The sequence below is a fragment of the Halichoerus grypus genome, chromosome 14, assembly GCF_964656455.1.
Source record: "Halichoerus grypus chromosome 14, mHalGry1.hap1.1, whole genome shotgun sequence".
Lineage (NCBI taxonomy): Eukaryota > Metazoa > Chordata > Mammalia > Carnivora > Phocidae > Halichoerus > Halichoerus grypus.
In genome coordinates, this window is record NC_135725.1 from 47,890,357 (window position 1) to 47,912,488 (window position 22,132).

Consider the following 22,132-nt stretch of genomic DNA (forward strand, 5'->3'; position numbering starts at 1 on the left):
ATACCTCTATAATATGTGGCCAGCAGGTTATCATCTATCCCTGTACCGGGAAATGCTTCTTTGTCCAACTGTTAATACCCACTGACCTTGGCCTAATAAAAGACTAAGGTGATGCAGTTTTACTTGTCCCTTAAGAGCAATACTAGTGTTTGCCATGTATTGAGAAAGTGCCTACAACATGCTAGGGGTACTTTGTTCGGCACTGAATGTTTCATTTTCTCTTCTTTCCATGCAGGGAACAGTTAACTATGTTTTACTTCTATAAAACTGAGGCTTCCACTGGTTTACTGACTTTCCTAAGTTTGCACAAGTAGTAAGGGACCAAAACAGGGTTTGAACCTGAACCGGCTTGATTCCCCAAAGGTGCTCTTTCCGCCAAAGGTGTGGCCTTGAGAAAGGACATGAAATTAATGTATATATGGAAGCTGGTGAATAGGATACAGTTGTGGCCTTAAACCGGATTCTGCTGAATATGTGGTAGAATGGATGAGAAGCCTCTTCTCTGTTGCTAACCTGGGAGAAGTCAGTCACCCAGCTTTGCTGGGTTCTTGTTTTTTGTTTTTTGTTTTTTTGATAAAGTGAATCATCTCAATTGGTTATTATCTGATGTGCCTTCCATATTAAAATTATATTATTCTAGTCTATAAATTTATCCACTCAGGCTTTCATCAATCTGACAAGCCTAAACCAAGTAAACCCTGATATTTGTCATGTTTCCTTCAAATTTTACCTCTGACATGGGAGCAGGGTCTGAAAATGGAATGGAAGTTCCATGAAGCTATAGCAACACTTTTTCACTGTGTTCATCTCTCTCCTTTTCTCTTAGGGAGAAGCTGGAGCTGTCCTGTGAGAAGCTGAGGCAAGGAGAAGCTGGAGGTAGAACTGGGGAGGGCTTGAATGAGTTGGTCCGTGAAATTTAGATCCTTGTTTTCTAAAACACTCTTTCCCTGAGGTTTGAGGGACTGGAAGAAAGCTGTACGCATGGGTAGAATGTCCTAGGGTAGCTGTTCACAAAGAAATTGATTGTGGCAAACTCTCACTTGTTAGAATTTCCTAATTCTCTGAAAATATTCTTTATACTCAACCTTCTAAAAATTCTTAATGGCACATTGAAGAGCAGAGGTTGACAAAGTTTTTCTCTAAAGGGCCTGATAGGAAATTGTTTAGCTTCTGTGAGCCCATATGGTTTCTTTCACGGGGCTATTCAGCTCTGCTGTCCATAGCACCAAAGCTGCCACAGATAATATAGAAATGAATGAGAATGTCTGAACGCCGATGCAACTTTATTTGCAAAGACAGTCAGCGGGACAGATAGGACACAAGGGTCCTAGTTTGCTGACCCCTGGTACATGGAAAAAATTCATTTGGAGCTTGATGATGGCTCTTTCACTCTAGCTGGGTATTTTGGGAGAAGATACTTATTTTAGATTTATATAGCTTCATTATCTGTAAAATGGGGATAAAAAACCTACTTCATGAGGCTGTTACGAAGATGAAGTTAAGTAGCTCACTATAGCAAACTGGCCTGCTTTTTAAAAAAATTAGATTTGTTTTTTATTGTAGAGCACACATCTCACGGCGAAGTGCTGCACATACAACTGCAAATCATTTTTGGGAAAAAAGCTATAAAAAAAAACAAAAACAAAACAAACACCGCAACTGCTTTGGTTATGTAGTCCCGTCCTGAATCCATGCTGGTAAAGGAATTCTGGCCCCTGAAAGGGGCCTCTTATGGTGGCTGCCCCAGATTTCTGCAGCCTCAGACCTGGGCCTCTGTAAGACAAGGGCCCCTGGGCTGGTGGCAGCCTGGGGACTGGGAGGGCCTCTGCCCTCTGCAGGCTGGGGGTCTTGGCCCTGGCTGGCTGGCAAGGAGACATTCCTAATGAATCTAGATCATCAAAACCTTGCGACCTTCAAAGATCTGAGTAGGTGGCAGCTGCCAAAGACTTTATTGTTTGTTCCTTTTGTTATCTCTTAAAAGCCCCTTCCCCAGCTCCCATGCCCCTGAGGCAGAGAAGGCCCCAACCCAGTCTGCAGTCCTGAGCCCTGGCCTTGGATGCATGCTCTAGGCAGACAGAGGGGGTGGGTGGGCACCTTCCTATGGGAATGACTTGGAGAGAAGGCCCAAGCTGGCCAATGTAGGAGAAAGGAAAGGGTAAGGAAAAAGCCAGGAGACCTGTAATTATTATTATCATCATTCTAGCATTATTACTTTAATTTCTTTTAGGGTTTTTTGTTGTTGGTGGTGGTGGTTATTTAGTCTAGCTTATGTATTTACAGTAAACCAGTAAGTGCTGTGGAGGGCAGCTGAAACTGGGTTTTGCTGGTTCACCATTGAAGATTCTTCTGCTGGAATTAGAAAATTGTTTTAGAGAGGGTTGGTGCTTATTTCATACTAATTGAGCTAATACCATTCTCTCTTAGGCTTCGGTTTTGTACTTCAAGCCCTTTTTAAAAGAATTGTGCAGACATGGGCGCATCTGTTTGCTTTACTTCTTTATTTTCCTTGTTGGGTAATCACGCGTATATTGATTGGCATCAAACACAGATCTCACCTATCCCCATGGCAGTAAGCTTCCACTGACTTGAATTGAGACCAGCCCTGGTGGCCCTGTGAGTGGGAGCGTCTGGGTGTGTCTAGCTTGGGCTGTGGCACCAGGAGAGGGTGGATACACCTGTTCTACTTGAGTAAATTGGCACCAATATAGTGGTGCTTCTCTGTGTATTTGCCTTGGTAAAAGGTCACTGGCTGATTTGAGCTTTTGGGTTGCGCCCCACATCCTCTGCGTATGACACTGACTTTCTTTTGGTGGCAATTCTGCTTCATTTCTAGAGGTGAGTTTGACTTACAGAAGGAAGACTCTGGCTTTTTGTATTTCTAAATTTCCCTAGAAGTAGACAAGGCTATCACATCTGAGGGTCTTGAGTCATTGTAGAGAGCTTACCTAAAGAGAATTTTTCACCGAGGGAGAAAATTATACAATCACAATAAAGCAGAAGCCACAGGGCCTGGGTTGTTGACTTACTATAAATGTAAGGGCTACAGTTAACAGGCAACTTTCAATTTCTGCTATTGGAAGGGGTGGTCAGTCCCTTTCTTTTATTAAGTCCCCTTTCCCTCTTCTCCTTTTTTCTTTTTTTTCTCTTGTAATGAAGAGTAAAGACAAATAACAACAGATCTGCCTTGGGCGGCTGGTATGGGGATAGGATATCAACTTAATAATAGAAGTTGGGTCAAAATGTACTTTTATCTCTTTGAACTGAAATTAGAGTGTGCATGGGCTAATTGGATTGAAGGCTTTAAACGTGGGTTAGCTTGCAAAAGTGGCTACAGAGAAAGGGCCTAAAACAACCTAATAATATTTAGGGAAAATATTAAAAATCTTCACACCCTGCACGTCAAGATAAAATGTGTTTTTTGTAGGTAAAATAACAATCCAAACACCCCAAAAATTTTAAATAAAAAATCCACTTTAAATCATAATTCTGGAGGTATAACGTAATAGTGATAAATAAAGAGTGCATCATATCTCATACTTTATTAACATATTTGTGCCATTTTCTGCTTTTACTTAACCTTTAGAAAAAGTCTTTAAATTGTATCCAATACCAAGGCAAGTTTATAGCCTAAATTCTTTCCTCCTAGCTGTTTTCTTTCACTTCTATATGTATGGAAATGTTTCTCTCCTAGAGCTACATCATTCTTTTAAAATTGCTATATGAGAGAGTCTGTGGTTTATTTATACTTCTCTATTAATGATTATTTAGCTGGTTAAATTAGTTTACTTAGGAAGGTTTGGGGTTGCATGCTCATGACAAAGTTAGGAGTAATACGTTGATTTAATGGAGGGTGTTTTCTTCTGTAACTCCTCTGGCTTCTTGCATACTTTTGGGAATGACCTAATGAAACAAGCCCAAAATGCCATTGGAAAGGTATTTTAGGTGCTTATACCTCCCTTTCCAGGTCTATTTCCATGGCTTTAGCTGCATCAGAGACCCAGCAGTATAGGTTCAATTCAACATTCAGCAGAAACTACCGTTATGGCTGGATTCTGGTCAGACAAGTTGCCAGGAACCCAACTGTGGGATGGGATCATCCACACTCTCGCATCAACATACCCATTTGACCTTAGCTCCTTTTTGTCTCTCCCTCTCCCTTGATTAATCTCATATAATTATGTGTGTACGTGTCTGAGGGCAGGGACCATGCCTTATTCATCTTTGTATTATTCAAGGGCCTGGCCCACAGTGGTTGCTTAAGAAATGGGTGTTAGAGAAATATTTACATGTATGCTGGAAATTCTCATTCAGATTCCGGTATCCCCGACAACTGATTTCCAGCTTTCTGGATAGGATAAAACAGAATCTTTGGGCTTTAGGTACATTACTATCTTTTGAGAACTGCCCTGTGAGTTCAGAATCCCCCGCAATTGTCCAGTATTAACCTCACTTCTGTCAGTAGCCATGTCTCAATGCTAAGTGACTCTTAGCCTGGCATGTTTTGGCAAGAAAGAACTCTCTACCTGGTTTGCCTAATCTACACTGGCTTCTAGTTTCAACAAGAATTATTTACATGCATTTAATTTTAGCTCTTGGGCTATAACATGTCATTGTTCTTTTTACTTACCTCCTCCCCTCACTTTTGGAATCAGGACAGGAATCTTCAATTCTTGTTGTTCCTGTTTGGTGTGCTTGTAGATGGAGTTTAGCTTTGTCCTTCAGCTCTCATGGCACTCCAAGATATTTTTGAGTCATGTTTCCTGTATAAAGAAAATATAGACTATGTCATCACAAAAGGGAAATGGAGATTGGGGGGCATTATTTAAATCATTCAGGGATCTCATATCCTGGCTTGAAGGAAAATTAAAGCAATGCATTTGGATTAATTTATCTCCTTGGATTGTTCTTCTCTAGTCAACTGACAGGATAATGCATTCAGCTTTTATTCAATTTTATCTGTCACTGTCACGGTGAATCTAGAAGAAAAAAAATGTAGTTGAGACTTAGTTTTTATAAAAAGTCATTGTTAGTAGAATTACTTTTATTTTTTCCCGTATTTAGAAGAGAATGAACACCCTAGGAAAATAATAACGAGCTTTGGGCGAAACAATGTTTTGCTCAGTACACCATGAAATGGAAAGTCCTCACAGCAAGCTTGCAGAAGTGCTCTGAAAAGTCTCTTGGACAACTCTGTATAGTACTTACACAGTCATATTTCTTAATGACTTTCTATAAACAGTTTTTTTTGACAAGAAGCATACAGTCGTAAAAATAGATAACTTTGGTAGAAAATACATTAATGGTTTCTTACTTCTAGACTATGACAGACATAAAGTGACAGATTTCTTTAGTAGTTTTCCTGTCAATTGTGGAGGACACAGGAAATGCAACACAGGGTAGGAGGTATCAGTTCGCCACCTAGAGGACATATGTGGAATTCCACATTTCTCCAAACAGCTTCAGTGGGATTCATTCATTCATTTATTCATTCATTCACTCACTCATTCATTCATTCAGTTATTTATTTATTTAAAAATAGTTAAGTACTTATTAGGCTTTGTTGTACCAGTGCAGATTTGATAATCTAACGAGGAGCTATGAGCTCAAAAAAGCATTAAGTGTCTCTTATTTTGATTGCACAGCTGCCTCTTTATTTATTTATTTGAAGATTTATTTATCTATTTTAGAGAGAGCAGAGTGGGAGCAGGGAGGAGAAGGAGAGGGAGAAAGAATCTTAAGCAGACTCCCCACTGAGTGTGGAAATCTGACTGAAAAAGGCATCATCATAACCAGAGCCGAAATCAAGAGTCAGATGCTTAACTGACTGAGCCACCCAGGTGCCCCACGGCTGCCTCTCTTTAAAATCTTCTATTTTTAGGGTGCCTGGATGGCTCAGTCGTTAAGTGTCTGCCTTCGGCTCAGGTCATGATCCCAGGGTCCTGGGATCGAGCCCCGCATAGCATCGGGCTCCCTGCTCGGCGGGAAGCCTGCTTCTCCCTCTGCCACTCCCCCTGCTTGTGTTCCTGATCTTGCTATCTCTGTCTCTGTCAAATAAATAAATAAAATCTTTTATTTTTAAAAGACTGTAGCTCAAATATCTGGACAATTCTAAATATCCATATTTGCGATGTCTATTACTTTTAGCTCTTGGGCTATAATAAAGCCTTATTGCTTTTTATTTGTTCCAACCCTTTGCAGTGTAACTATTAGGGTCTTCTCTATACAAATTGGGAAATGGAGTCTCAGAGAAATTAAATAACAAGTTTCAGGTGTCACAGCTACTTCATAATAGTGCCACTGTCTGAACCCATGCCAGTCTAATACCAGAGCCATCACCCTGCTCCGTTCTGGTCTAGTCCAGATGCTCACAAACAGCCAGACCACAGCTGGGGGTGTGGACAGTGCTTACAGGTTGAAAGGAGATCATGGCCAGTAGCAAGTTCATAAAGCAGGCTTGGGAGGAGCTTGATGAAGCCAACCAACTGGACAGCGTCTACTAAAGATGGTAGGATTGTTCATGGGTATGAATTCCTTGTATCCAGAGGAATGAACTCCACAATTTCCCTGAGTTAGTCCAGTCCTGGCAAGAGTAGACAGAGGGCTGGGGGCAGCTGGTGTGCGTGAGTGCACCACATCATCAACCACCACATCTCATGGGGTACAGAGACGTACAATTTATAAATTAGTGCAACATAAAACTCCTGCGGTCTGATTCAGTTTAATTGTCATTTCTGTCAAGCACACAGGGCCACGAGCGTACTCCTTAGGTAGAGGAGGAAACTGAACTACTCAAGAGGTTCCCTGAATTCCAAGACCACCAGGTAATCCTTGGTGCCAGCACCAATCCCTAGATTTTCTGATTTCAATCCAGCATTGTCTCTATCATTTCTCACTGCCAGTAAGATCAGCTTTGCTTGCTGTGATGTTTCTAGTCAGTCCTGTGGTTTTATACCCCCCTCCCCTGCCGCTTAAGTAACTGTCTGTCAAGGCAGAAATAGCCATGAAAACAGAAAACAACTGTACCAGAGACGTTGATGGTATAGGAGATAAAAAAGAGATAAGAAGGCCTGTTGCAAAGTGGTATCCTTCAATGCAAGAAAGAAGGGCTATATTCGGGGGAAAGGAAATGAGAGAAAATTAAAGGCAATCAGTCAGTGCTGAGATGGTGAGGAGAATAATTCTTACACGTGTATCTGAGCTTCTTCACAAGGTGTGATCCTGAAGATTTGTCACTACGGTGGACAAAAGTGTAATGCACTGTGGAAATGGTCAAGCTGTTGGGTTCCTACCGTAAACCATTTTTTAAAGTAAAGAAAACTCTGATCAACCTCGAGTTTGTTTATGGAGAGGACTTTGCCCAGCTGCACCCAGAAAGCTTGAGAATGCCAGACAAGCATAACCCTGAGACAATTTTTCTTTGCCAGGAAAATTTGCTGAAAAAGGAACATTAAAATCTGTTTAATTCTACTGTATGGACATGTGATAATGTGCATGGTGACCTTCTATTGTAAACTTGAAAGACTTAACCTTTCTGCATCTATTACTGAGGGACAAAGGAGAACATTTTCTTAGAGCTTTGAACTACTTCAGTGGAAATCTGACTGAAAAAGGCAACACCAAGGACTGTATCTTACTTATTTTGTATCTTTCTCTGCATCTAACAATTTTCTCGAGGATTAATAAAGGGTGCTGCTTTTTATTTAGATTCCAGATATTATTATTCAATAGATTTTAATTATTTTAAAGACATTTGGAAGAGTTTACATTAAAACATTGAATCAATTTGACTTACATTTCCCTCTTGTTGAAAACTCACAGACTCTTGGGGTGCCTGCGTGGTGACTCTGTCGGTTAAGTGTCCGGCTCTTGATTTCAGCTCAGGTCATGATCTCGGGGTCGTGAGATCGAGCCCTGAGTTGGGCTCCGTGCTCAGTGGGGAGCTGCTAGAGATTCTCTCTCTCCTTCTCCCTCTGACCCTCCCCGCTGCTCACACACACTCTCTCTCTGAAATAAATAAATAAAATCTTTTAAAAACAAACAAAAAAAGAAAACTCACAGACTCCTAAGCAACTGTTTTCTTTTTGAAAAAAAAAATTTTTTTTTTCAAAAATCACCCAGAAGTAAGAGGGAGTGGCCCTGATCCTTGTGCTTTTATTTATGTGTGGTTAAAGTTCAAATTTCTCAACATACCATAATCTCAGTGTACTGGCCAAATTCCACGGTGGTTAATTAGATCGAGTTTACCGGGGCAGATCTGGATGTAGAGAGAGCAGTCACACTGTACTTCTGGGAATCTATGAGCCAAGCTGACTGTGTTTGACACCTGAGTGGTGGGACTCACCTCACCTGCTGACTGGCCTTGCCCAGCAGGTTCTACAGGTGAAATCACTGCTTGGCTGGCTCCTTGCTGGACCTGGTAGGCACAAGAGGCCATGAAATAAATGGCTTGATTTGGGGTCTCGAAAGTTCTCTTTCCTATTTCCTCTCCCAAAGCCCTTCTCCTGCCAACTCTCTAGGGACCGAAGCCTTCATTTATAAATTCATTCATTCAACACATATTTACTGAAAACCTATAATGTGTCAGGTACTGACCTGGGCTCTAGAAATATAATAGTGAACTCGGTGTTTTCTACCTTCAGGCACTTATAAATGAAGAATTATAATACTCAGTGGAAAATTTTGCTATTGACAGAGCTCAGTAACCCAGATCGTTGTTATTTCTGTCTTTAAAGAGCAGGAAGTGCACAAATGCTCTTTGGGAAGGTATGGCATAGAAATGTATTTGTAGATTTCAACACATAAAATGAATGAGTGGAGACCGGTTCATTCGTCACTGTGAGATCAGAGTTAACCCCACCCTCCCTGCTGTACCCTGACCCCACCTTGTCCAATGGTGCCCCTGCCATTACGTGCACACACACACACACACACACACACACACACAACTTCAGTTGTCTTCAGATCTATGCAGCATTCAGTTGCCGAGCACATATTAATATACTCATCTAGGTGGAGAAAGAATTTCCCCTCAAGGAACTTATAATTTAGAAAGTAAGACATTTGCCTCTTTCAAACTGTGACACTGCTTCCCCACTCCTTCGACTGTGAAAACAGTCGTTGGTGCTTTAGCTAATTGTTTCCCAAACTCCAGTTGTTCACGGACCACCTTCATAATTTTTGCTAGAGTCACATACCACCTGTGCTGTTATGCCTCTGTAAATATACTGCGATTTTAACTTAATTAAGTCTATTCAATAGTAATATCTTTTAAATCACTAGGTTGATGTGCTAGCTATAACATTTTCAAATATACTTTAATATAACTATAGGACTACTAAATTAAATAGATATCATATATTTTAAATATATATTAAATATATAAATAAAACAAATTAATTATATAAAATAAATATAAATAATAAATGATACAATATATAATACATACAAATAAGTATAAAATAAATTAAATATATAAAATATACATGTTATATTCAATATACATATTTAATTTAGTAGTCATATATTAGTACAAATAAGTACAAATTAGTACATATTTGGGCTAAATTAGTTATTTAGTAATACAAATATAATTATATATATGTATACACACACACACACACACACACACACACATATTTGTCTGTATGCATCCCCAAATCTTCTCAAGTGCTCTCAAGTATGACACATATCATATTTTGGGAGGCTTTACAAAAGTAGGGCCCACCTTTGGGCGCCTGGGTGGCTCAGTTGGTTAAGCGACTGCCTTCGGCTCAGGTCATGATCCTGGAGTCCTGGGATCGAGTCCTGCATCAGGTTCCCTGCTCAGTGGGGAGTCTGCTTCTCCCTCTGACCTTCCCCCCTCTCATGCTCTCTCTCTCTCTCTCATTCTCTCTCTCAAATAAATAAAGAATCCTAATAAATCTTTAAAAAAAAGTGGGGCCCACCTTTGAGAGTGAAGAATGGCAGGAAAAATAAAATGCATAAGTAATGATAATAATCATAGCAACGGTCATGAGAGCTATTATTTATTGAAGGCTTTACGTGTGTCATTTAATTTTATCTTATTTAATCTTTGCTCTCTCACAGGCATGCATATCACAGAGAGGTGATACAAAGGGGAGAGGAGGAGGGAAGAGCAGAAGTGGAACTTTCTCATTCCTTGCCTAGGGCAGCTATAATGAACACATGTCATGATGTTTTCATTTTTATTCTTTTCTTTAGTTGACTGAGATTTCACATCTGATTATTTTATGTAAACTGGATGTGATGGTGGCAGATTAAAAAACTTTTTTTTATCAAATACATTTGTTAATCAAACAAAATAATAACCCCAGAAAAAGGATGTTAGTATAATTACACCCATTCTAGGAATGCAGGATCAAGTGAGAGAAATCAGATTAAAACACATTTTCTTTTCTTTAGTTATTGGTTTTCTGTTTCTCCAGTTGCTAATCTCTGTCCTATTGACCCAAGGCATTTATTCAAAAGCTTTTTGCACTCTCTGGCATAAGTGCCTAACTTATTAAAGACACAATTCTTCTAGCTCTCTGCTAAAAAATAGTGAAATAAATATTGTTCTAAACATAGCATCACAAAATATTAATGCTGGAAGAGACATACAGGACCTAAGACAGCTCCCTCACTTTATAGAGGGAAAAAAGTTGAGTCACCATAATAATTATGAAAAATTTCCCTGTGTTTTCATAGCTGATATTTTCATCATAGATTTTATGACATGCACTTGGTTGTTTTTTTTTTTTTTTTTTTGCATGCCTGAATTTGGCTTCCAACAAATGGTGAGCTCCAAGTACAAACCATGCCTTATTTGTTTCTCACTCTGCGTTTTTAGCAGAGTGCCATGTACTTGGTGCTGAATAAACATTTTTCAACTAACTAAATGGTACGATATACCCCATAAAACCTGCCTTTTAATTCTTCTTTGACATGAACTTTCTAGATACACCTCATTTAGCATTCCATTGTTTATCTTCCCTGTAAAAATGTCGAAGACAGAGTATCTGAGAGATACTTTGGTGAATAATAAAGACTTAAATAGCTGGAAGAGTATGCTGTCCATTGTCCCGTTTATGTATTCTGGGCATAGATAATATATTTCAGGTCAAAACTAGAAAGATGAAACATCTAAAGGTGCTTGGACTATGTTGATTAAATATTTTCATTGGACATTTACATAAATGGTGGGAGCTGTAAGAAATAATGAATTTATCTCAGCAATTTTGATTAAATATTTTCATTGGACATTTACATAAATGGTGGGAGCTGTAAGAAATAATGAATTTACCTCAGCAATTATTATGGAACAAATTAGCTAAAGATTATAAGGTACTTAGAAAAAGATTAAAATACACTAGTTATTTCACATAATTAAACTATCAGACAATTACACTGATTGTTTTTCTTTTTTCCTCAATCTTTATTGAAATATAGGTATACAAAAACTGCACATAATTAATGCTTATAATTTGATGATTTTGGACATATGTGTACACTTGTGTAACCATACTCTGATTATTTTTCACAATAGTCTAATTAAAGTACAGCTTTGGATTTATTAGTATATTTGAACATGAATGTTTTAGAGGTTTTACCCCTGGCTTTCCCATGAAGGCTCACACAGATTTTTTGTTATTATCTTGTAGATAACTGAATTATAGCATAGTAATTCATTAAAAAACCACTTTGATTATTAACACTCTTTGGTGTGAAGTATACTTTAAGAATTGTTCTATTTCCAGGGCCCTGCTTTTACTTGTGAAGGTCAGTGCTTCCTCCTTTTTAATCCTCAAGATTGGTTTTTTATAGCTTGATGAGATATGACATGCTTCTCCAACCTCCCCCTCCTTCCGGGACCTTTTTCCTCCACCAGTTTTTTTGTTTTTTCCCTTCCGATTCCTCCTGGCATCTGGATTTCTTTTTCTGCCAGATGAGTCAGTTAGAGTGGAAATGTTGAACCCACATTTTTTTTTTTATCTTGGCTGGGAAAAGAGGTTGAAGGCAAAATGTGCCTGATTATGTTTCACGAGGATCCTCACACAGCCCTCCTGACCCTCTCCTGAGAACACTACTCTGGATTCAAGGTAGAAAGTGCCAAATGATCCTCCACTGCACGTACATTTCACAAACTCAATGCTCAGAAAGTTGTTCTTTGAAGACAGAAGTAGAAAAATATTATTTATTTGTGTGTGCTTTTTTCTTAATACCTCATCTCCCTCCACAAAGGATTTAAGTGAGTTTTACAAAACAAATAATATAGTAGGGTTAAGAGTGAAAGGAAAGATATATAGATTTTTAAAAAGGGGGAAAGAAACATGGGCAGATTTATAAAGTGAAAATGAATTGTTTGTATCCTAGCATACAGTAGTAGCTACTGTATTGAGTGTTTCTTATATACTAGGTAAAACACTAATCAAAATATCTAACCTAATTGAATGACATAAACACTGTTTTGAATTTGTTTAGATTTTGTAGGTGTAGGAATTGAGGCTTAGAGAGTTTAATTCATTCAACTCCACTGCTAAATTAGTGGTGGGGTGGGATTTGAACCCTCTGGTAGTCTCACTGAGTCACTGCTATAACCTCTGTAGCTTGCTTTTTGACACAAGTATTTATTATTAATGGTAATTCATAGAACTGTCTCAAAAATGTAGAAATAACTTAGCTTCATTAAGTTAGTCAATTATTTTTTTTTCAACTGTCAGTGCTTAATAAGTGGAATAGGTTTGGGGAGTGGTAATTGTTGGGTGCTGGTGTGGTTTTGACGGAGGAAGTAGTAAAATACATTCCCTGGTCTTTGTCATAGTGCAGGTCAAAAATTAGTTCATTTAAAGTCGCAAGTTATTCTTGGAGGTTGTATTCTTTACCAAGATCTTGGTGTTAGGGGATGCCTGGGTGGCTCAGGTCATGATCCCACCTCTGGCTCCTTGCTCAGCAGGAAGTCTGCTTCTCCCTCTGCCCACCACTCCCCCTGCTTGTGCTCTCTCAGACAAATAAATAAATAAAATCTTTAAAAAAAAGATCTTGGTGTTAGATGAGCCATATAGATTTAACAATATGTTATAAAAGTGAAGATACAACAGTAGAAAGGTCTATCATGATGTAAATTCCTCAAAATTGTGGTTTGAGCTCTTTAAAATCTTCATAAATCATCATGCACATTCATTTAACAATATTTTATACATACATACAATAATACAATACTGTATTGTAGTATCACAAATTGGACCTAAAATGAATTTATTGGCTATATTAAATATTAAATATTTAATAGGTTGAAATTTTGTTTGCTGTGGGCTGAGAACATAAGGAAACAAATTTGGGACAACTTAAATAGCCCAGCTCTCTTGAGAAAGTTCTCAGCTTCTTTGACAGCTTCTTTTCTTCCAGATAAATTTCCCTGTAGCAAATAGGAGCCATCAGAATGACTCCCTAGACCTTAGAGCAACCTCAAAGTACAGTTTATTGAGCTAGATCAGAGCAATAATTCGAGAAAAATGTACTGACTCTTATTATGTCTTAAGCACCACGGTAGGAACTTTATGCACATCATCTTGTTTAATTTAATTTTTTTTTCCATTTTTTAAAATTTTAGTAGCAACTCCATGAGATATTATTATCCCCATTTTAGGGATTGAGGAACCACAGAAAGATCAGAGAAGTAAAATAATGTGCGCTTCCAAGGCCACATCAATGATGGACCTGGAATCTGAACCCACATAGGATGTGAAAGCCCTTGTACTTAACCCCCTAGACGGCCTGCCCCCTCAAGGGACCACTAAGGTTGTCAAGGAGACTTGACTCTGTATAGATAGTTGCTGCAAGAGGAAGAAGAATGCAGGAGGATTTGGTGCATAGGTTTCAACTAGACATCTGTGCTCAATTAAAAGGTAGAACTATTGTATTCTATTTATCAAGTAGACATGTATAATGTTCCATGTATTTTTCCACTCCATACACTGTCCAAGGTGATAAAGGTGTTTAGGAAGGGGGATTAGGATATATCTGCTATGTTTAGGTCAAAGCCAAATCACAGGATTAACATCTACCTCTTCTTTCTCCTACATCCAGTCTCTATTTTGATGAGAAGAATAAACCTCATTCTTGTTCAGTCATATTGACCAGCGAAAAGACTTCTGTCTTCTTGGCACCAGATATATGTTATCTACACTTACAGAATTGAAAGCACACATCAAAGGAGGCTTCTCTTGGGAAGAGGGCTAATGAGATACAATGAAAGAGATTGGGTATTTTTAAAATCCTAGAGACCTAGGATTGAATCCTGGGGTTGACACTTTTTATTTTATTTTATTTTATTTTATTTTATTTTATTTATTTATTTATTTATTTATTTAATTTTATTTTATTATGTTAGTCACCATACCTTACATCATTATTTTTTTTTACATCATTAGTTTTTGATCTAGTGTTCCATGATTCATTGTTTGCATATAACACCCAGTGCTCCATGCAATATGTGCTCTCCTTAATACCCATCACCAGGCTAACCCATCCCCCCACCCCCCTCCTCTCCAAAACCCTCAGTTTGTTTCTCAGAGTCCATAGTCTCTCATGGTTCTTCTCCCCCTCCAGTTCCTCCCGTTCATTTTTCCCTTCCTACTATCTTCTTCTTCTTTTTTTAAAAGATATAATGTATTATTTGTTTCAGAGGTACAGGTCTGTGATTCATCAGTCTTACACAATTCACAGCACTCACCATAGCACATACCCTCCCCAGTGTCCATCACCCAGCCACCCCATCCCTCCCACCCCCCACCACTCCAGCAACCTTCAGTTTGTTTCCTGAGATTAAGAATTCCTCATATCAGTGAGGTCATATGATACATGTCTTCCTCTGTTTGACTTATTTCGCTCAGCATAATACCCTCCAGTTCCATCCACATCATTGCAAATGGCAAGATTTCATTCCTTTTGATGGCTGCATAATATTCCATTGTATATATACACCACATCTTCTTTATCCATTCATCTGTCGATGGACATCTCGTCTCTTTCCACAGTTTGGCTATTGTGGACATTGCTGCTGTAAACATTGGGGTGCACGTACCCCTTTGGATCCCTACATTTGTATCTTTGGGGTAAATACCCAGTAGTGCAATTGCTGGGTCATACGGTAGCTCTATTTTCAACTTTTTGAGGAACCTCCATACTGTTTTCCAGAGTGGCTGCACCAGCTTGCATTCCCACCAACGGTGTAGGAGGGTTCCCCTTTCTCTGCATCCTTGCCAACATCTGTCGTTTCCTGACTTGTTAATTTTAGCCATTCTGACTGGTGTGAGGTGGTATCTCATTGAGGTTTTGATTTGGATTTCCCTGATGCCGAGCGATGTTGAGCACTTTTTCATGTGCTTGTTGGCTATTTGGATGTCTTCTTTGCAGAAATGTCTGTTCATGTCTTCTGCCCATTTCTTGATTGGATTATTGGTTCTTCGGGTGTTGAGTTTGATAAGTTCTTTATAGATTTGGAATACTAACCCTTTATCTGATATGTCATTTGCAAATATCTTCTCCCATTCTGTCGGTTGTCTTTTGGTTTTGTTGACTGTTTCCTTTGCTGTGCAAAAGCTTTTTATCTTGATGAAGTTCATTTTTGCCCTTGCTTCCCTTGCCTTTGGTGATGTTTCTAGGAAGAAGTTGCTGCGGCTGAGGTCGAAGAGGTTGCTGCCTGTGTTCTCCTCTAGGATTTTGATGGATTCCTGTCTCACATTGAGGTGTTTCATACATTTTGAGTCTATTTTTATGTGTATGGTATAAGGAAATGATCCAGTTTCATTCTTCTGCATGTGGCTGTCCAATTTTCCCAGCACCATTTATTGAAGAGACTGTCTTTTTTCCATTGCATATTTTTTCCTGCTTTGATGAAGATTAGTTGACCATAGAGTTGAGAATCCATTTCTGGGCTCTCTATTCAGTTCCATTGATCTATGTGTCTGTTTTTGTGCCCATACCATACTGTCTTGATGATTACAGCTCTGCAATAGAACTTGAAGTCCGGAATTGTGATGCCACCAGCTTTGCTTTTCTTTTTCAACATGGGGCTGGCAGTTTTTAGTAGTGTGGCCTACTTTACTATTTTGAGCACCAGTTTCTTTTTCAGGAAAATGAGGGGGATTCAGATTACCTCCAGAGTTATCACAAAGGTAAAATGCAAGTTATGCAGGTAAATTTATGACACTGATAGACAGAAAACAAACTGGATGGGAAAAGAGTCTTTTTATCTCCTGTCCTTGCTGAAGCCCCTATCCCCTCCCCTTCAGCTTCTCCCCTCCCCTCTCCCCCCCTTCTCTTCTCTTTTCCTTATTTTTTTTTCTGTGCCCAATTTTGCACAAGCTCTACTGTTATGTATATGTGTCTTATTGCAGCCACTGTGTATAAAGGAGAAACTGAGTGTTTGATTTCATTTATATGCTGATAGAAGTATTTTATCCTCACAAGTTTTAGAAGGAAAGTCTGGATGCTGGTGAACTGGTGAGAAAGAAGCAGTTGTTTCTGAGATTTAACTTTGACTCAGGCATCAGAGAGACACTCTTTCACCGCTGTTGCAACTTCATGCTTCCAAGAACTGCTGAGCCGAAGCCCTTAGCACTCGTGATTAGCCAAGCAGCAAGTCTGAACCCAGCAGAGCAGCCTATAACGCTGCACTGCATTACACATGCTAAAATGTATCATAACTATTATTTAATCTGATTCATATAGCTCAAGTTCAATTGTACAAAGTTCCTTATATCATTTTATGATTCTAAAGAAAATATATTGCAAAAGAGAGCTAATTTATAACAACAGCAGCGACAAAGAAACAAGGACCTACTCTATAACTTCCTCCTAAATTTTTCCCTTTAAGGGGATTTTGAGATCCAGCTTTTCCGTGGTTAGATACTAGATGAACAAATATTAAATTGGAAACCCAAGGTCGATGTATACCGTCGGGTATATTTTGGATTTCATCAACAACTAGCTTGTCACTATCATCCTGTCAATGTCTTTCTGTACTAACCTCACTGCCCCAGGGCATGGGCCTCTACGGTTGAGGCTGGTGGGAAATCTCCCAGCGGGGGCAGGCTGTAGGAGTGAGGGAGCTGGCCAAAGGACACATACCAACCAAAGCTCCTCATCATATTGGCCTACCTCTCCTGATCTTGCATTTCTCAACAAAATCTCTTGTTTGCCTTCTCTTTTGTATAATTCCAGTGGAATACCTTCATTGAATTGCATGGAAAAGACTATTTATGGGGCTAGTCTGGCAGTTAGGGTTCTCCATTGGATTATTAGGTTTCACAATCCCTTGCATAAATTGCATGTACCCTTTTCTTGGAGTCAGAGTTCATTCTCAAGGCCTTTTAAGTTAAATGTCTTTAATTGCTTCTCTTAAGGTTTTACTGTTTTGGGAGGAGGCAGAGATAATTTCATGGAATATACTGAGTCAGCAATCCCTTTTAGCGAAGCAATAGGACAAATGAATGGATTTTTGGACTGCCTTGGGTGAACGAAGAAGATATTTGGGAGGACACTGGAGAAGTGGGGAGGCAGGAAGGGGTGGATATGTGAAAATGTTCCATGATTCTAGCCTCCACTCTACCCTCCTTTGTCATTTTGGTGGCCATTTTGACAATGAGAAATACTGATGACAAACTTTGCCTTCTCATTTGAAAATGAGAATCATAACAGTGCTTGCCTCAGAGGGATATTGCAAAATCCAAATGAAATAACTTGCGTAAGAGGGGTAGCACTATGCTTTCCATTGTGTAAGGGCTCAACAAATGTCAGCCATTCACATATTATTATTACTCCCGCTTTAAAAATGCTGTTGTTTAAACCTTCCCAGTTGGTGTTTCTAGGTAATTTCTAATAACTAAGCTAATATGCTCTGACATTCTTCTAGGGTTAAAGCATTCTGGTGAAGCATATTAGACACCTTTCCTGAGTCAGTACTGCTTTTTAGGACCAAATTTGAATGCCTATTTGGAATGTATCTAACTCCAAAGCAACCACCTGAGGTAGCAGGTGGGGATAGGAAATAACAACTTTTTAGACATTAATCCTAACGGAATAAAATTCCCAAATAGCTCATTGCCACATCTGAAGAGTAGTTTTTCTCTAAATAGAATGACCAGAGAATATAAGAAAATTTCTTCCTGTTCTATGGCACTTACCCAAGAAATGCAGCCCCTCAAAACTGGGTCCCGTAGGTGCTTTACTTATGAACCTTCTTTGTCTGCTTCTTTGGGAACTCTTTTTTCACACCTCACCCCATGTCACCCTCCAGTAACTGTCCGCTCCTAAATGAGGGGCCACAGAGGGACTGACCCACAGACCAACCAGAGCACATGGCCCAACTTGTAATGGCAAGGCAAAATGCCCAAGCCCCAAGCAGGGAAAAAAGAGAAGCCCAGTTTCCTTCACAGAGCTAGAATGGCTCTAATTAAGATTGAGGGCCCCAAAGCCAGACAGATTTGAATTTCAGTATCAGTTCAGACAATGCATTTGTTCAGAAACTTAGGCATACTGTATAATGTTATTAAATAATACACATGTCACGGGATTGTAATTGTAATGAAGAGAAAGTGAAATAATATCTGTAAAGTGCTTCATAAATTGGCCGGCATAAACAATAATCAGTTGCTCTTCCTGCTTTTCCCTCAAAATACTTTGTTTCTGGCCTCCTGCCGTCAGGAAAGCCAGTCTTCTGTAGATTCCATGACAGAGACTTGGAGAGAAAAATAGTCTGAAGAATTTAGACAACTGTTTTTTCCCCTAAAACTAAGGGTGGCGATTTTGTTCCAAAATATCTAGATCGTCTTTATCACTTAACTTACTCAGGTACTTGGTCAATCGACACTTCTCTTTTATGCAATTGGAAAACATTAAAAGAGTTGTATGGAAAACATTAAAAGTGTGTATGCACACACTTAAGTATTTATATATGAATATACACCTTCGGTAGCCTTTTGCTCATCTGTTTTCTCCTATGGCTTCAGAAGCATGTGAAGTAGGTTTTATATTTCCGATTTTATAATTAAAGGAAAAGGGAACACAGAGAAGTAATCTGGCTGAGCCAAAAGCCTTGCAGCGGATTAGGGATAGGGCCGGGGGTGTTCTGAGCCCTGGACAGTTTTTCTTCCTCCCTACCGCTCAGATGACTGTGGAAGTGAACTGCACTAGAACTTGGCTGCCAAAGAAGTCCCAGCGGAGAGGTAACCAAAGGAAGCAGCGTGGCTGACATCCAATTCAAAGTTAAAAGCCCACCAGGCAATCTCTCCTTAACTGAGGACAGGAATTGCTGTCACTGCGCAGCCTAGCCACTTTGCGAGCGGCAGCGATGTTAGCAAGCGCTCCCGGTGAACGGTGAAGGGCGCCTGCTTCCCAAGGGAGCGCTGATTGCGTTGGCCGGATTCTGCCCTGGCTGTTTTCTGGGGATGAATTGGCTGTAGTCAGACGATCAGGGGCGGTAACCTTTTCTAATAACCACCTCAAGCTTTTGGCACCTAACGCCCTGGCACTGTCTAGGGAAGCTCTTTATGCTCCTTCTTGCTACTTGTCAAGTCAAGCCGCTTGTCTCATTTTGCTGGGACATCGGCCCCTGCCCGTCAAGTCGCTCACCCCCGTGGGATCCCGCGCGTGCCCTGCAGAGTGCTCAGAGAGGGCTCTGGTCATGTCTGACACGTCTGAAAGAAAACGACCCCTATCCGTGGTTCCCTGTTGTTTGAAATCAGGATGTGGTCCCGCGTTAATGACACGAGGAAACACTTCGATGCTTGGATTGCCTGCTTGGTTTTCTTGAACCTCACATGGACTGGCTTCATCCTGCCCCGGACTCCATAGCCCCGCATGTGCTCTCCGCTTCCTGTGCAGGCCTTCCTCTGGCTTGTGGGCTGTGCCCGGCGTCTGTTCCTTCCAGGCGCTCGCTCACTAGCCGCTGCTCCGAGTTTTTGTGGGTGGCTTCTGCTGCCTGCTCATCAGCCAGCCCCAGGCTCAGGCTCCGGTCTCTTTTCCGAGTTTTAAAACCTGAAATAGCTCTCTCCCAGTTTGTCCGTAGCTTTCCCTTTCAACTCTCCCTCCCGCCTTCATAGTGAGTAAGCAGGAACTAGGCTCCTTTTCCAAACCTTGATTTTATAATACCTACATTTCTGCGGAATGATGTTTAGAAGGCTAACCGAAGTATGTTAAACTTGGTATTGATTCCTTGCCAGATTTTTGTTGTTGTTGTTGTTTGTTTTTTTGTTTTTTGTTTTCTGAAAGAGCCCGCTTAAAATCTTTGCTCATCTACTTGAATTTCCTCCTAAATGCAGTTACATAGAATGCCTCTTAAAACTAATTCTCTGCATTTGCCATTTGGCAGCCTCCTCTGGCACTCTGGGAGGGCTAATAAGTCCTGAAGATTAGGTCTTCATAAGGGAAGTATGAAAGTCCTGATGTAGGTAAATACCACTTAAGACTCTAAATTTCGAGGAAGATTGGAGATTTTTGTGGAGATCTTTAAAGTGCGCTCTGTCAGGGGGCGCCTGGGTGGCTCAGTCATTGAGCGTCTGCCTTCGGCTCAGGTCATGATCCCAGGGTCCTGGGATCGAGCCCCGCATCGGGCTCTCTGCTCGGCCAGGAGCCTGCTTCTCCCTCTCCCACTCCCCCTGCTTGTGTTCCCTCTCTAGCTGTCTCCCTCTCTGTCAAATAAATAAAATAAAATCTTAAAAAAAAAAAAAAAAGTGCGCTCTGTCAGTTGCTACCATGAACTTTCTTCCTCTAGTTTATATTATGTTCACATTGAATCGTTCCATGCATATACCATATATGTTTCTTTTTTTTTAAGATTTTATTTATTTATTTGAGAGCGAGCGAGAGCATGCAAGAGCGGGGGAAGGGCAGAAGGAGAGGGAGAAGCAGACTCCCTGCTGAGCAGGGAGCCCCACGCCCGGCTGGGTCCCAGGACCCTGGGATCATGACCCGAGCTGAAGGCAGACACTTAACTGACTGAGCCACCCAAGTGCCCCTATATGTTTCTGATCTGGGTAGATAAGCCACATTTATAGTTTAAAGAAGATTGTATCAGCTGCTGCTGGGAAGTTTTTCCTGAGTTACTTAAGAACCTGTGAAACTTAACTCTTAAGAGTTAAGTTTCACTAGCTGTAGTTTGTAATAAAATCAACTTTCGTCTAGACCATGGTTGTATGGTCCTAATAGCACGGTAGAAAGAAAGGGCAAGCCCTTATTCTTATTTCTGACATCCCTACAAGTTTATATTGTGACCTTGATTGAAGGACTTCTTGCCTTGCCCAATGAAAATCATTGCAAATTTTAACACTTGCCTCCAACCAAAAATAAAATTATAGGGCTTTATTATTTTTCCAGTGCTCTTAAAGATTTCAAGTTTGGTCTGGAGGCTTCCCAAGGGCATGGACTGTGTCTGATTCATTTTATCCACAGACACTTACATGGTGCCTGGAGCACCATTCATTCGTTGAACGAATGAAATTAATGAAAGAATGGAAAGATAGAACCAGAGTCACATTTTAGTGGCCTACCTGTATATTTTCAGGGTAATGTAGTATTTAAAAAGGGACAGAGATAACACATTTCTAAAAGGAGATGAATGGCATATTTAACACTTCCCAAGAAGGTGGAATCCAGCTTCTATCGCTTAATCTAGGTCTTCGATTACAGAGGCATTGAGAATTCCCCGTGGCGGAATATGGGGTGAAACTTTAAGGCAAGCTGAAGGCCCGGGCTGCCCTGTGGACATCAATACTCCCATGGAGCACTTTCCAAGAAGAAAAGTGTGGGCTTGCTGGTCTTTTCATCAAAACTCCTAGAATTTGGCTGAATGCCTGGTTTATCCCAGGACATTAGTCAGCCCACAAATCCCACATTTGTTTATTCAGTCCAGAGCAAGTGAATACTGCCATTCTCCCATCTCCTTTGTTAGCAAATGCTTTGTTAACCTGAATTGAGCTCCGCAACACAAAATGAAGTGACTAATCTTTCGGGGGTTTCCCCCTCCCAGATTCTTGTATGAGCAACTGAATCGATAGGCCACAAAGCCCCATACTGTCGTTTTCCCTCATGCTGCTCTTTTATTCTGATGGTTCCACATTGTACTTAAGGAAAC

At 40.1% G+C, this 22,132-nt stretch overlaps 2 long non-coding RNA genes across 3 annotated transcripts in view; one reads left to right on the forward strand and one right to left on the reverse strand.

Moving 5' to 3' along the window:
• The window catches only part of LOC144380006 (uncharacterized), a 247,033-nt gene that overhangs the window by 36,614 nt on the left and 188,287 nt on the right, over nucleotides 1-22,132 (forward strand). The window contains exons 6-7 of one of the 2 annotated variants that reach the window (XR_013443664.1): nucleotides 827-876; nucleotides 6,740-7,777. This is a non-coding gene — a long non-coding RNA (uncharacterized LOC144380006). Of the gene's footprint in view, nucleotides 1-826; nucleotides 877-6,739; nucleotides 7,778-22,132 lie in introns of those variants that run through there. The other variant, XR_013443663.1, reaches the window with a different exon arrangement.
• Nucleotides 2,199-7,991, reverse strand: LOC118529725 (uncharacterized). Its single transcript, XR_004914263.2, has 3 exons — nucleotides 7,793-7,991; nucleotides 4,628-4,760; nucleotides 2,199-2,349 (listed from the first exon to the last, which is right to left on the reverse strand). It is a non-coding gene; the product is annotated as an uncharacterized LOC118529725 (long non-coding RNA).